This window comes from Nyctereutes procyonoides, unplaced genomic scaffold (assembly GCF_905146905.1).
Source record: "Nyctereutes procyonoides isolate TBG_1078 unplaced genomic scaffold, NYPRO_anot_genome, whole genome shotgun sequence".
NCBI lineage: Eukaryota > Metazoa > Chordata > Mammalia > Carnivora > Canidae > Nyctereutes > Nyctereutes procyonoides.
Genome location: NW_026575133.1, coordinates 60365004 through 60377921, shown reverse-complemented (window position 1 = coordinate 60377921; position 12918 = coordinate 60365004). Strand labels below are relative to the sequence as shown.

General features: G+C 34.6%; 1 protein-coding gene across 1 annotated transcript in view; it reads right to left on the bottom strand.

The window, feature by feature from the left end:
- FBXO8 (F-box protein 8) overlaps positions 1 to 12858 on the bottom strand; it is a 46829-nt gene extending 33971 nt beyond the window's left edge. Inside the window, exon 1 of the mRNA XM_055299933.1 lies at positions 12614 to 12858. The gene's annotated coding sequence lies outside the window, so the exon portion shown is untranslated. The remainder of the gene's footprint in view (positions 1 to 12613) is intronic.
- Positions 12859 to 12918: the final 60 nt, after the last annotated feature.

Below are 12918 nucleotides of genomic sequence, written 5' to 3'. Positions count from 1 at the left end.
ATTATGCATATATGGTGCTTTTCCTTCCAAATAAGCTTTCAGTATCACATAGCTTGATTTTAATATTCTAAACTCTAATATTATTTTGATTCATGCTAGCATGGTTTCAGGAATAGGTCTTAAGCCAGGACCAGGATAAATATAAATGGTAGGGTACCATCTCATTAATATGATTTGTGAGATAACAATTAAACAGTAGTAGATAAAAGAATATCCTAACTCATTTTTGGAAAAATCTTTTATAGTCAACTCCTAGCTTCTTGTTAAAATTTTAAGTTTCAACACATATATTTACCACCTTTCTCTCCTATTAAAATGAGAGAAAATAAATAAAAAAGGGAAAACTTAAACCTAAAAGAGAAGGAAAACAGGCTATTGAGTGGACAAAACATTTAAACACATTTCTGTAACCTGGAAGTGGGAGGAGTAGTGGTTGCTACTGAAGCCATGAAGAGGAAGGAGAGAAAGACAATATGGAATAGTGCAGAGAATTAAGCAGGGGCTTATTATCTTGCAGAACCTCAAAAGGCTTTTGGGGGTCCAACACACAGTGTAACTATGGAAACAATTGAGAGTAAAATGAGAAAGAAAAATCAAGGAATTATTGGGTCACCATTTCCTTCTTTACACAATAATGAAAAAAAAAACCCAGCCCCTTTGCAATCTTCATGAATATTGAATGAAATAATATGGAACAACAGACCATGAATATACATGTATCAAGTGTCTAGCCATACACTCCAACCCCTTTCCCTTATCTAGGTTGAATGAAAAAGTGTTTCAAGACTGAACCCTAGAGAAAGACTCCCTTTCTCTTCTAACGTTTGTAAGTGGCCCAGTATAATGGCTATCAAACCAATCATCTCAAAGGAAGGACCACCAACTCTATACAGGTGCATACATCCACAAATCGAGTATTTTATGGTCCCAAAGATCCACTGTTCAATCTTTAAAGTGTGGCTGAAGCATTTACACAATGATTACTTGGCTATTTTTTCCTAATTTCATACAGTGACTCTTGACAAAAGTTAATTTTAATCTTAATCTAATAAACACAATCATAAAGCATAAATCTACATATTACATATTTGAGAGTTTGCTTAGAGAAGGAATCCACTGAAGGTCTACAATATATAAATATGGCAAGAAGGTATATCTTTCTTCCAACTTCAACCTTTCCAGTCTCCACATGGGACCCCCTTAAGGGCTACCAAGAAAATCCCAAGGCAATGTTCCTTAAATGTAGATTATGAATGTCCAGTGACCTAAAAAAAATGGAAACAAAAGCAATGGGAAAATGTCAAAAGGAATGTCAGGAACTAATGTGAAAAAGCTCCTATTAGTCAAACGTAGGACAATTTGAGCATCAAAATAAAAATAAGGACAGTAATAGATTATAATCCACATAAAAAAGGATGCATAAATTTACATTGATGATCAATAAGTAAAGGAGAAAAGAAAGCTGTTCTTTAAATTTTTTTTAATTATTTATTTATGATAGTCATACAGAGAGAGAGAGGCAGAGACAAGGCAGAGACATAGGCAGAGGGAGAAGCAGGCTCCATGCACCCGGAGCCCGACGTGGGACTCGATCCCGGGTCTCCAGGATCGCGCCCTGGGCCAAAGGCAGGCGCCAAACCGCTGCGCCACCCAGGGATCCCCGAAAGCTGTTCTTTATAGTAAAATGTCAACTAATAAAGATTAAAGGAATAATGAGTTAGAGGAATCATTTAGAATCATCATGGGAAAAATTGGTAACCATACAGTGGCTGTATCACAGGATATTCTTGTTCTTAGGAAACACACTGAAGTGTTAAAAAATAATATATACAACCTAGTCTCAAACGGTTCAGAAAAATAGTAATATCTATCTCTATATAGAGAGAGTGCTAAAGTTATGCTGGAAAATTTTCAAATTGATAAATCTGGTAGAGCATATACTAGTTATTTTTATTATTCTTACAACTTTTCTGTAAACAGAAATCTCGTGTGGAACTCAACCAGGTGAATTTGAAAAAATTCTTCGTTTGATGTGCATGCAGTTTAAAAATTAGTTTAGTTTAGTATTGTACACACTAAAAACCATCACTAAGGAAATAGAGGCCCAGCACTATGGCTTAAGAGAAGTAAGAGACTCCTGTCAAAGAAAACATCAAAATAGTAAGAATTATTTTTGCCATTTTTGACAGAAATGTTTAAAGGATAGAGAAAATTTTTTTAAAGAAAATTGAAAATACCCCTTTTAATTCTTTTTGTGTTCATATTAAAGGCTTGGAATTTCTGGCTGTGTTTCTTCCTTCTGTACATAATTTTAAGTATATAATATCTAGTAATATAAATATTAAACTATAATACTGTTTTTGTACTATAAACCACCATTTAATACTCTCTGTGCTAAGCACTTTTAAAACTTTTATAGATGATCTCATTTTAATCCTCACAACAACTCTAATAGGTAGAAATTATTACTCTAATTTTATAGCTGAGGAAACTGTGACCCAAGTTAAGTAACTTTGCTTGAGATCTCATAGCTGGTAAACGTAAAATTTAGGACTTAGACTTAGGTCTGAATCCAAAGAATTTGTGTTCTTAACCACCAAATCTTATGCCTAGAACTGTTAGAGCTCACAGATGGCAAAGGCAATCTACCATCTGTTTCTTCATTACTGGCTCTCATCTCTTTTTTCTCTGTAACTGCTTATTACCTCCATTGTTGTTCCCAGCTGCAGCTTTTCTCATAGGTTTTGATGTGAAAAAAATTCTGGTTCAAACTCCAACACAGAATCTGATTCACCTATATTTGTGGTCTTCATTTTCCTCATCAGTAAAATAATGGATAATTCTTTTTTTAAAAAAATTATATATTTGGGGGCAGGGGAGGGAGAGAAAGAATCTCAAGCAGGCTCTATGACCAGTGCAGAGCCCCACACGAGGCTGGATCATGACCTGAGCTAAAACCAAGAGTCAGATGTTTAACTGATTCAGATGTTTAACTGAGGCACCCAGGTGCCTCAATACAGATACTTCTTATCCCATGGGACTTAAAGGGGCTAACTTCAGGGAACCTAGCTCACAGGAGGTAATTTACAATAACAGTTCTGTAGTTATCTCTCAACCCTCTTTAAATTATTATCCTATATTGCTTCTTCCATTTCAGAGTGTACCTGATTATTTTGGATTTAATTACCTGAGCCTATATAGTCCTGCTTCTAAATTTCATTAATTTAGGATCTGTGAAATTTGGAAGAGATGCTATTTACCTTTGCTAGGAGAAAAAAATAACTAGTAGATATATAATGTAAGAAGCATCAGCTAACTTTGCTTAGACTGATACACTATATATAAAAACAAATTTTGACAAGTAAGGTCAAGTACTTAGTCATCAGTCAGTGATTGAACAGATACCTTTTTGGCACTAAGTACTACCATCATCTTTAATCATGATCATTGTTTCTAGAAATGAAAACTTAAAGACTTCATGGGAAGATTCAACATATCAAAGTTCCTTCTGGCAATACCACAAAATAAATCTGTCAATAAGAGGAAATTTCTACTATGTCTAGTAATCACCAGTAATTTGAATTTTAAAGTGCTTTGTGAATAGCATGTTAATTTCTTAGATCTTTAAAATCAGTGTTACAATTGTTGAGATTCATATTTTTAAGCATACTAATTACAGAATAATATTTACTCAAATATATTCATTAAAACAATACTTTTGTAACTCACCTATCATACTGTGCTTTTTTCAAGTTTATTGGATTTAATTTATTAAAAGAAATAAAACTTTAAAAAATGTATATATATACACATATCTTTTTTTATTGTGTTCTTCTTTACTACACTTCACAGATAATGAGTTTTTAACAAATTGAAGGTTTGTGGCAACTTTGCATTAAGCAAATGTATAAATGCCATTTTCCCAACAGCATCTGTTCACTTTGTATCTGTGTCCAATACAAACATTTTCATTATTGTATTTGTTATGGTGGTCTCTGATCAATGAGCATGACTCTCTGGAAGCTCAGATGACGGTTAGCATCTTTTAGCAATTACCTTTCTAAGTAAGGTATGTACAGTTTTAGATATAATACTGTTGCACACTTAATAGATGACCATATAAACCTAACTTTTATATGCATTGGGAAAACAAAATTCATTCGATTTGCTTTATTGTGATATTCAGTTTATTGTGGTGGTCTGGAACCAAACCCTCAATATCTCCGAGGTATGCCTGTACAGAGGCAGTCCTTGCTTTGTACAGTATTGCACTATTAATAGTGACCATGGGACCATGCAAGGCAAGGCCACAGCTCTAATATGCACATTTCAGTTAACATGGTACCATGCAAAGTAAGAACTAACTTTAAGTCCTAAGATGAGGAACCGATTCCACACAATAGGCTACATGGATAAATCTAGTACCAAACAGTACCTTAGATCTATAATGTGCTCAGTAAACGTTTGTTGAGTGAACAAAGGGATAAATGGTAAACAATGATAAAATACTGACTTAGATGAACCTCGACTTAAACTTCACATATCTTTTAAAAGCTAACTCAAATTGTATCATGGACTTAAATGTAAAGCATAAAATTGTAAGACTTTTTTAAAAAAATTCATAGAAGGAAATCTTAAGGATCTAGGACCAGGCAGAGTTCTCATACTTGACATCAAAAGCATGATCCGTAAAAGTAAGAACTGACAAAGCGTACCTCTATAATCAAATACTCGCTCTTTGAAAGATCATGTGAAGCAGATGAAAACACAAGGTATGTACAGACTGATAAGATATTTGAAAACCACACCTGACAAAGGGCTAGTATCTAGAATACATAAACTCTCAAAATTCAACAGTAAAAAAAAAAAAAAAAATCAAACAATTCAATTAAAAAGGGGGCAAAAGACATGAACAGATATTTCACTGAAGAGAATATAACAAATGGTACACAAGCACGTGGTGACATGTTCACCATCATTACCCAGGAGGGAAGTGGGTATAATCATACAAGGGCATAAAATCTATTGAGCTGTTAAGTATCTTGACTATCGTACAAGATACATGAACCTGTGCAGAATTTCATACACCCATTTATACATGAGAGTAAAAATAAAACTGGGGGAATATGAATAAGAAAGATGGACTGTATCAATGTCAATCCCTGGGTTGTGATTGTATATTACAGTTTTGTAAAATGTTACCATCCATGGAAACTGGGTAAAGAATACAAGAGATGCCTCTGCATATTTCTTGCAACTGCATGTGCATCCAGCATTATCTCAAAAAAAGGGGGACAAAATAGTACACTTAAAACGGGTGAATTTTATGGTATGTGGATCATACCTCAATATAAACTGCTTTATATATATATATATATATATATATATATATATATATATATATAATAAAAAACAAAAACAAAAGCAAAAACAAAAAAAAAAACAAGGGTTCCTGGGTGGCTCAGTCAGCTGAGTGCTGACTCTTGATTTCAACTGAGGTCATGATTATCAGGGTCCTAACCAAGTAGGGCTTCAGGCTCACCAGGGAGTCTACTCAAGGTTTTCTTTCCCTCCTCTCTCTGCACCTCCCCGCTCATGCTTTATCTCTATAAAATAAATCTTTTAAAAATTTCATAAAACATTTTAAAAAATAAGAGAGAGAAACTAATGCCTGCTCTAAAGAGAATGACCAAGGATATAGCAAGTCTAGTGCCATTTGGCAAAGAGTAACTATTTTAGATTTCAGGAAATATGACTAATTATTAAAATCTATAACCTAGAAATTTTATCTGACTCCATGAAATTTACTATGTAGGTCAAAAGAAGACATGATCAAGGAATACAAATCCTTGAAGACACAATCCTATGTTTTAACTATTTATATAGTCTATATCAATAATTGGGTAAAGAGGGACGCCTGGGTGGCTCAGCAGTTAAGCGTCTGCCTTTGGCTCAGGTCCTGATACTGGAGACTGGGGATGGAGTACCACATCAGGCTCCCTGCATGGAGCCTGCTTCTCCCTCTGCCTATGTCTCTGCCTCTTTCTGTGTCTCTCATAAATAAATAAATAAAATCTTAACAAAATAAAAAAAAACTTTCTAAGGTTAAAAAAATTGGGTAAAGATATAAATGTTAAAGGATTGGTATTTGTGTGCCTCCTCGATTTAATAAAAATGCAAATGAAAAACAGATTAGAGAGAAAATTGGTATAATTTGCTTCATTAAAAATCAAAGTATATAAATTAATGTAAATTGGATTTCTTCAAATATTTCTAATATATACAAATAATGGTTTTATGTATTAAAAACATTTTTATTTTTTTTTATTTTTTTTTAAATTTTTATTTATTTATGATAGTCACACAGTGAGAGAAAGAGAGAGGCAGAGACATAGGCAGAGGGAGAAGCAGGCTCCATGCACCGGGAGCCTGACGTGGGATTCGATCCCGGGTCTCCAGGATCGCGCCCTGGGCCAAAGGCAAGCGCCAAACCGCTGCGCCACCCAGGGATCCCTAAAAACATTTTTAAAATCAGAATAAGTTTTGTTTAAATCTAAATTCTTATGTATCCTTGTTTTTATTAAAATAACAGCAACATTAATAATAATACTATGCACTGATGTAATAATTATTTGGATGAGCCTATTTTTAAAAAATAAATGTTCAGGCCTCTTTGGTTTTTAAAATTTATTTCTAGTTTTATTATGCTGAGATTAGAGAATATAGGCGTATGATGTCTGCTTGAGAAAAATGCGTAAGTTTTCTTGACATTATTACTCGGAAAGATGAGTTAAAAGTTACATCTCCAATTATGCCATATGCTGTGTGACCTTAGATATTTCAAACAAGGTTTGTGAGCTTCCATTTCCTATAAAATGAGGGAAATCACTTCTCTGTATTGTACAGGGCAGGAGTGCTGTAAGTCTTAACTAAGATAACATATATAAAGCATCTTTTAATTGGTAAAGCAGTATGTAGGTCCTGCTTCACTTTTTTCTTAATGCAAAAATCCAAGAAACAGCAGTACATTTCTGACATGATTTTATTTTATTATTTTTTTATATTTTTAAAGATTTTATTTATTTATTCATGAGAGACACAGAGAGAGAGACAGGCAGAGACAGGCAGAGGGAGAAACACGTTCCATGCAGGGAGCCTGATGCGGGACTCGATCCCGGGTCTCCAAGATCACACCCTCAGCTGAAGGGTGCACTAAACCACTGGACCACCAGGGCTGCCCTCTGACATGATTTTAGATGCAGTTTTCTCATTTTAAAAAAGTTTTAGACAAATGAATCTGGTATAACATAGCACACTTCTAACTAGAAGGTGGTGTAAATTACTCACCAACAACTATATTAGTCAATGTATTAGAGTTTATAAGAACCATAACACTTTTCTATTTAGTACGTGGCTGTTTCCAAAATAGTATTTTTGACTATCTTTCTAATGTCTTGTTCTCTTTTCAAGAGTAGAGTATTTCCACAAAAGCATAAGATAGCTATTAATAGCTGTTGGTGTATCTAACATAAAGCTTATCTGTAAAAACGTTAAGCAACTTTAATCAAAATGTCTCTAGGTAACAAATTGAATATCAAATGAAATACTATTCTATAAGACAAAAGTAACTGCAATTACTTTTAGTAATTCCATGGCACCAAACATTCAAATAGCACATGCTGTGGAGACAACTCTGTCTAATAGAGAATGGTTTTACAATATCATTTAAGTAGAAAATACACATGGAAGATGGGAAGAATAGAAACAAGCCTGGAGGATCAAAAAAGCATTCTTGTTTAAATACTTGTATTTGAAGCAAGTCAATTCCATAAGTCTCTTCCTGAGCAAACACTGTTAAATCACCGGTATATGATGATTGGCATAGAAAATAATCTAATTAAAATAACTCATTATAAAAAATTAGTTTTGTTCAGTAATTCTATAACATCTGAATTTAAATTCTTAAACAGTGAAATTTAAAAGATTTTTCTTATCTCAAATAAAGACCTAAGATGCCTACCAGAAGTGTTATCTCTAAAATGCTAATTTTATTAAGACTTAAAAATGAGGAAATTTACTTACTTTTATCCTTTTAGAAATTTTCAATATTTTTCAATTAGGAAGTAACAACTAGAATCTTTAAATGATATCATGAGATATTACTCAATGGCATAAGAACATGAGAAATTCTGTGAGAAAATATTTTCTACAATACCTTCAGAATCAAATGGGCAGCCCAGTGTTTATTTCTCTACTTCCAAAAGAACAGACCACCAAAGTAGTTTAGAACACAGTAGGTGGAGAAATTTTTTTAAAAAAAAGAGAAAAAAAGAGAGAAGAAAAAAACATGATAACCAATCACACCCTTAAAATTGAATGGCAACAATTGTAGAGAAAGAAGGAAGGTAAGCCCACAAGGAGGTCTTTTCTAAGGAGAAAAGGGAAATAGCTAAGTACTAAGAGGTCACAAGGTACCTCAAACACATAAAAAAAAAAAAAAAAACCCTACTCATTAAATTTAAAGATCTGGTCCTGCAAGAGCAGTTTGTGTTACTAAAAGGCATACCATTTGTAGTCTTTTTTTTTTTTTTAATTCAAAAAGACTTACAATATTACTTTCTGAAGCTTTTTTCCAGTTATTTAATTTGATTCTATAGTGAGTGTTACCAAATGGCATGTAAACAAATGTAAAAATTAAAATGTGTCATTTAAATGTAACCAAAAAAGCTGAGAAATTTAGCCTTATTTAACTCTTTTGGCTTGTTTTGCAAGAAATGTTCCACTGTTTTAATCTTTAAATAAAACTTTAAATAAATTTATCATACTTCTCAACTTGTAAAGAAACAAATTCAACTTTTAAAGTAAAAACAATCATACTTCTCACCAGCATTATTGTTAATTACACTGCTTCTTTCTTAACTGCACTATTTACTTAAACCCGTTGTAATCATCAACTACCATATCAGCATATCCCAACTCACCTCCTTGGGGCACACCACACTCCATGCTCACTAACCAAAATGGCCATTGCTATGAGAGTTAAGGAATTAAAAAGCAAAGCAAAATAAAAACCGTAATTACTGAATTGCTTCCAGACAAATTAAACGAGATATTAAAATATTGAGGGCAGCCTGAATACAAGGGAAGTCAGAAATGAGATGAGAAAATATAACTATATTGGGAAAGTCACTTAAATTTTGATGTCTCAATTTCCTCACCTGTAAAACAAGGATGTTGAGCCATATGATCAATCCCTAAGGTCTCTTTTAGCTGTAAAATTCTATAATTCTATAAAAATTAAATGAGAAAAATAAATAAAGAGGTGATGGAGGCCTATTTGTGTGTATAAATCTCTGTTCTTTCTCTTTTCTCCAATGTTGATGACTAAACCTAATGCCTAAACTTGAAACCACAGATCTTTTATCATATCTATGTCACTAAAGTACTTGCCCCACATATGATGTGAACTTATTCAACTTATTAGTTTTATTATAGAATGTATGTCAATAAATTTGTCAGAAAAACAAAATGAGGAAAAAAAGTAACAGAATATAAATTTCTGGAGGTGGATATATTTCATTAAACTTGTTTTAAAATAGTAAAATAATGAAAAAGCAACTTGAGCTGGATGTATATTTCATACACTTCAGTATCAACGATTGACGCATTAATCACAAGCCAGCCAAAGGATTAGTCTGTTTCCAAATTTGAATCAAAATGTAGAAAGAACAGTAATACATAGCACTTGGTTAAGTAATAAACTGTAAAATCATACATTTGAATAACTAATTTCAATGCACTGTGATCAAATGATAATCTCTTGGTAATTCAATGGTTTTATATTGTGAAAAAAGCAAAACCAGTATCTTTTAATCTACACAAAAGCACAGTAAACACACAAAAATCCCCTATTAAACTAATATAATAACTTATAAGATATGTTTTTAGCTTACTAAGCAGTTATTACCATAAGGTAATTGGTGGATGGAAGTGTTTCAACTGTGTTTTCTCAAGCATTTGTTTAAAATTTTGCAGCTATCAAAAAAAAAATTTGCACCAACTATCATATCACATCCATTAATTGGTTGAAACCTACTATATAAATGAAATATGTTAACCTGACAGGGCATCTCTATTTTTTTTAATAAAGATTTTATTTATTTATTTGAGAGAGAGAGAGAGACAGTGAGTGAGGGAGAACATGAGGGAGCTGGGTGGGGAGAGACCGGGGAGCAGAAGGAGAGGGAGAAGCAGACTCCCTGCTGAGCAGGGAGTAGGACAAGGGCTTGATCCTGGGAATCTGGGGATCATGACCTGAACTGAAGGCAGACACTTAACTGACTGCACCACTCAGGTACTCTGGGAATCTCAATTTAAAAGCCTAACTCATAATTTGAGAATTGACACATTTAGGCTGGTGTTAAGCACTTAAGTTATAAAAGATAAACCAGAATAATACTTTACTAACAGGTAAAGCTTTACAACGTCTTTCAAACCTGGAAGCAGCATATACAGTTTTACAGTAGATCACAGCCAAAATAATGTTAGAAAACTGAAAGGCTGTACCTTTAATTTTTAAGAAGGTTATGTGATTCACTGACAAAAGCTGTGCTAGTGATGGACAGCCAGGTAATGCTGATAGAAGGTGGTACCTGACCCCAATTAATAATGCTGAAAAACAGACCTAAAAACACACTTTGAAGATATCCCTCTCCCATCTTTATTTGATCTCACAACAACATAAAGACTTCCACAGACTTGCATTCTTTCTATACTAGAAAAGTATTACCTCTAGCTTTTCCTAACCTCTTTTCTCCTTAAGAGCTACTTTTGCTCATGTTTGTTTTGATATGTCAACCATATAAAATGGCAATGGGTAAGGAATACACCATCTCCAGTTGTGATACGCTCTGCTCATGTAGACCCTAAAAACACAAAACGTACATCATCCCTCATGAGGCAGAATTTCCCAGGAAAAATCTCTAGATTTATTAGATTTATCTTTAGATAATTAGTAGGGAAAAAAAGACAAAAAAATGAAAATAGCTGTTTTCAAAGAGAGATAATGCTTGCAAACTTATTTCTTTACAAGTTGACATTTTTCCTTGTCTGACTACCCTTCTTTTGGATGCATTTTTTGCTGTTATTCCTATCTAGTCACTCTTAAAAGTTATCAGCCAGGCTGGGTTAGGTGGTCTTGAGGATAGACCTCAAAGATCCTTGCATCCTGGGATTCATGCCCTTATATAAATCCTCTCCACACTGACTTTTCGTTGGATTTACTACTAATAAATGTCACTAATGGTGAGATATCACTTCTGAGATTAGGTTATAAAACACTATTGACAGTCTTGGGTACTCTCTATTCAATTGCTCATCCAGTGGGAAAGCAGCTACCATATTGTGGGAAAAGCCCATGTGGTGGAGAACCTAGGCCTATCAATCACTTGGAAGCAGATCCTCCTACCCTACCCCTCAGTGAAGCCTTCAGATGAGATCACAGTCCAACTGTAGGTTGACTACAAACTCATGAAAGACCTTGAGTCAGAGGCTCTCTACTAAGCTGTAACTAAATTTCTAACCCACAGAAACTGTGAGATAATAAGCCATGTTTATTTTTTTAAGCTGCTAAATTCTGGAGTAATTTGTTACCCAGCAATAGATATCTAATACAGTATCTCATCAGACAAATCATCAAAATAATTGGCAAAAAAAATGGAAGTTTCCTATTCAACTTGAAAAACAATAACATTATTTCTTCATTCTCAGATCTGCTCAATTTTGTACGCCATTTTCTTAAAAATATGGTTTCAAAAATATGGTCACCATACTGCAAATATTAAAAAGGGAGGAGTAAAGCTGAAATGAAAAACATAAATCAGTTTCACTCTGTAGTAATAAAAGTCATGATACATTGATTTGGAGGGAAACATCTAGGATCCTTGAAAAATGAAAATTCAACTTGTTAAATAGACTCCGTTGTTTAATGACTAATTGCTTACGTAACCTAAAAATAAAAACAAAAAGATAAAATCAGTGAGGATTGGGACTAACTTATGCAGTTTCATGTAATAATATTTAATCGGAACACCCGCCATGGAAGAGAGTAGAGACCGGTCACAAAGAAAACAAACAGACAAATTAAGAACCTGCCAAAATTGTGACATCTGAGGCACCGGGCAAAGCCATCATGATCTTAAGTAAAAGTGTTTGCATTCGTATCACTGAAAAGTAAGCAAAGAACCGAAAACTGCATATGCATCAAGAAAACACTCTATTTGAAAAGCAGCACTTGGGCTTGAAAAGAGTAACCTTTGCCATGTCTCAGCTTTATTTCATAGCGAGGCTGGGACACTCCCTGGGGTCCCAAGTTAACCTCTACTCCAGTGGCCTAGAAACATAAGAACACACCCACTCCCGCCTCCTGGTACAGACTCACATTTTAACAAGCCGCCGCAGCTGTCACTCAAAATGCTCTGCGCTGCCATTGGCCCCAAAGTCTTGCTGGTTGGCAAGTTTCTGCCAACTGGCAAGCACCGGTTGTCTTTATTCCCGAGAAGAAAAGTAAAAGTATGCAGAAGAAGAGAGGCAAGAGCTCTGAAATATTTTGTACCTGAGCGACCTGCGATCCCCACCGCCGCCGCGACGAATCGGCCTCTGGGCGGGGGCTTTTAGTCAAAAAAGAAAATGGCTCAGCCAGGAACTGATGCCCAGGCCATGGAGAAGCCGGTTCAGACTTTACTCGTTCCCGCCGGGTGGAGCTAACAGCAGCGAGAATGCCAAAAGCAGCACAGGATCCCCCTGAACTCCGCGCACCTCAAGCTGCAGCAGGCAGAGCTGCCGACCGTCCGACTTTTTGACGTTTCCTATTGTTGCCGGAAGTGACGTTGGGGTTCTGAGCCTCAGAGAGGCCGCGTT